This window comes from Brassica oleracea, chromosome C7, assembly GCF_000695525.1.
Source record: "Brassica oleracea var. oleracea cultivar TO1000 chromosome C7, BOL, whole genome shotgun sequence".
NCBI classification, from domain to species: Eukaryota; Viridiplantae; Streptophyta; class Magnoliopsida; order Brassicales; family Brassicaceae; genus Brassica; species Brassica oleracea.
The window spans coordinates 28,425,488-28,428,564 of record NC_027754.1 but is presented as its reverse complement, the minus strand read 5'-3'; the positions used below and the strand labels follow the sequence as shown (position 1 = coordinate 28,428,564).

Genomic DNA, 3,077 nt, shown 5'->3' with positions numbered 1-3,077 from the left:
CCGCTTCCCCGTATCGATGAGTTATTGGACCAGTTGCAGGGAGCTTCATGATTTTCAAAAATTAACTTGGCATCAGGTTACCACCAGATTGCGATAGCTGATGAGGATGTGCGGAAGACTGCTTTCCGTACCCGTTATGGACATTATGAGTTTGTGGTGATGCCATTTGGGTTGACGAATGCACCTGCAGCATTCATGAAGCTTATGAATGATGTGTTTCGCGAGCACTTGGATAAGTGTGTGATTGTTTTCATCGACGATATCTTGATCTATTCTCGGAGTAGAGAGGAGCATGCAGAGCATCTGCGGATTGTGTTGGATAAGCTCAAGGAGCATCAGCTGTTTGCCAAGCTGAGTAAGTGTAGCTTCTGGCAGAGGAAGATTGGATTTTTGGGTCATGTGATTTCAGAGGCAGGGGTTGCAGTAGATCCAGAAAATATTACTGCAATATCGGAGTGGCCTACACCTAAGACCGCCACCGAGATTCGTAGCTTTCTGGGTTTAGCAGGATACTACAGAAAGTTTGTGACAGATTTTGCTAGTATCGCGAAACCGATGACACGGTTAACAGGCAAAGACACCAAGTTTGATTGGACGGATGCTTTTATGGAGAGCTTTACTGAGCTGAAACGGAAGTTGACAGATACGCCAGTGTTGGTACTACCTAGGCCAGGGGTACCGTATGAGGTTTATACAGATGCGTCAGGTACTGGTTTGGGTTGTGTATTGATGCAGGATGGTCATGTTATTGCTTACGCATCACGTCAGTTGAGGCCTCACGAGGTCAACTACCCTACTCATGATTTGGAGTTAGCAGCAGTTGTTTTTGCGCTAAAGATTTGGAGGTCATAGTTGTATGGAGAGAAAGTTCAGATCCTCACAGACCACCAGAGTCTGAAGTTCATATTTACTCAGGCGGACCTAAATCTGAGACAGCGCAGATGGATGGAGTTGTTAGCAGACTAGAACCTGGATATTACGTATCACCCAGATAAGGCCAATCTGGTGGCAGATGCCTTGAGTAGACGCAGGAACGATGTTTCAGGAACCAAGGAGGTTCAGGAGCTGTCTGGGACACTTGCTAGTCTCAGATTGTGTGCAGTTACCGCAGAGGGAGAGACTGTTGGTCTTGAAGCATTGGAGCAGGCTGATTTATTATGGAGGATACGCAGAGCTCAGGATAGTGATGATGCTCTGGTTAAGCAGATTGAGATCGAGAGTATTGGATATCATATAGCTTTGAGCGGGATGAACATGTATCGGAACCGAGTCTGTGTGCCAGAGGACAAGCTGTTAAGGAGGAGATTTTACAGCAAGCACATAATTCGCGTTTTTCGATCCACCCGGGAAATACCAAGATGTACAGAGATTTGAAGCGCTACTACCACTGGCCTGGTATGAAGAAAGATGTGGCTACATTTGTATCGCAGTGTCATACGTGTCAGATGGTTAAGGCTGAGCATCAAGTGCCTAGCGGGTTATTGCAGAACCTCCCGTTGCCAGAGTGGAAATGATCAGATTGGGATACCAAGTTCACTTCTACATTTTGGAGAGCATTTCAGAAGGCACTTGGGACAAAAGTTCATATGAGTACAGCCTATCATCCGCAGACAGATGGACAATCAGAGAGGACTATTCAGACATTAGAAGATATGCTTAGGGCTTGCGTCCTGGATTGGGAAGGAAGCTGGGGAAAGTATTTACCTCTAGCAGAGTTTGCTTACAACAACAGCTATCATTCGAGTATTGAGATGGCACTGTATGAGGCGCTTTATGGTAGGCCTTGTCGTACACCACTTTGTTGGACAGAAGTGGGGGAGCGGCGAGACTTAGAACCAGCAATGGTTCAGGAGACAGTGGAGCACGTAGAGATGCTCAAGACTCGGCTTAAGGAAGCCCATGACCGGCAGAAGAGCTATACAGATAAGCGCCGTAAAGACTTGGAGTTTCAGGTAGGAGACTTAGTATACCTGAAAATGAGGACATTCCAAGGAGGATCTAAGACTCGAAAGCTTAAGAAGCTTAAGCCGAGATATATGGGACCGTACCCTATTGTGGAGCGGATTGGAGCAGTGGCTTACATATTGCGGTTATCAGCAGAGTTGTCAGATTTTCACGATGTGTTCCATGTGTCAGTCTTGAGGAAAGTTGTGAGAGAGCCAGAGCTCATTTTGCAGCAGCCACCCAATGATCTTGAGAAGAATTTGTATGCTTCTTGTCAGCCAGTTGAGATTTTAGATCGGCAAGTGAAAGTCGTTCAAGGGATGATGACCAGTTTAGTTAAAGTTCTTTGGGGGAGAGACGGGATTCAGGAAGAAAACTGGGAGGCCGAGAGTCAGATGAGGATTGATTATCCAGAGTTTTTCCAGGACAGTATTGCACAGTCGGTTGAGGAGCCGAATTCGGGGACGAATTCTCCATTGGTGGGGGAGAATTGTAACGACTCAATTTCGCAGTCCCAACAAGGCCCAATCAGTTTACAGGAAACCCTAGGTGAGTTCCTATTTAAACAGAGGCAGCCTATTATTTTATTCAGAAAAAGTCTAAGGCGTCGAACCCCTGCAGATTTAGAGCCGTCAGAGAGGGATATTGGTGAACTGTCTCAGCCACCGTCGACTGAGATCAGATCTGTCACGCCGCCGCCATCTCACCCCCTAGGTAATCCGCAAACCACCTTTTCTGATTAGTTAAGTGTTGGCCGTTTAGTAACTCGTCGATATCTCTCTAACCATTGGATTTCTCGCGATTTTAAGGCCACCAGCGTGTTCGTGACGTTGAGACGAGTCCGGAGCAGGAGTTTCAGCCCGAGAACTGCCTCGACGCGCCCACACGCGCAGGAGGAAGTTTCACGCGTGAATCGCACGCGCCGCCATCTCCGCCGGACGTTCGCCGGAGCCACCGCAGCCGGCCACCGTCCGTTCGCCTCCGGGAAGCTGCCGCCGCGTCTCCGCCGCCGCCGGTGATTTTCCGGTAAGCCACCATCGTCGTTGGCCGCCGCCGGCGACCGGTCTACGGCGACTCGCCGGTATCTCGGTGACTCGGCCGAGTTGACTCAGCGAGTCAAGCCGTTGACCAGT

At 48.7% G+C, this 3,077-nt stretch overlaps 1 pseudogene; it reads left to right on the top strand.

Annotated features, from left to right (window-relative positions):
- LOC106303009 overlaps positions 1–2,974 on the top strand; it is a 5,147-nt pseudogene extending 2,173 nt beyond the window's left edge.
- The last annotated feature ends 103 nt before the right edge of the window (positions 2,975–3,077 follow it).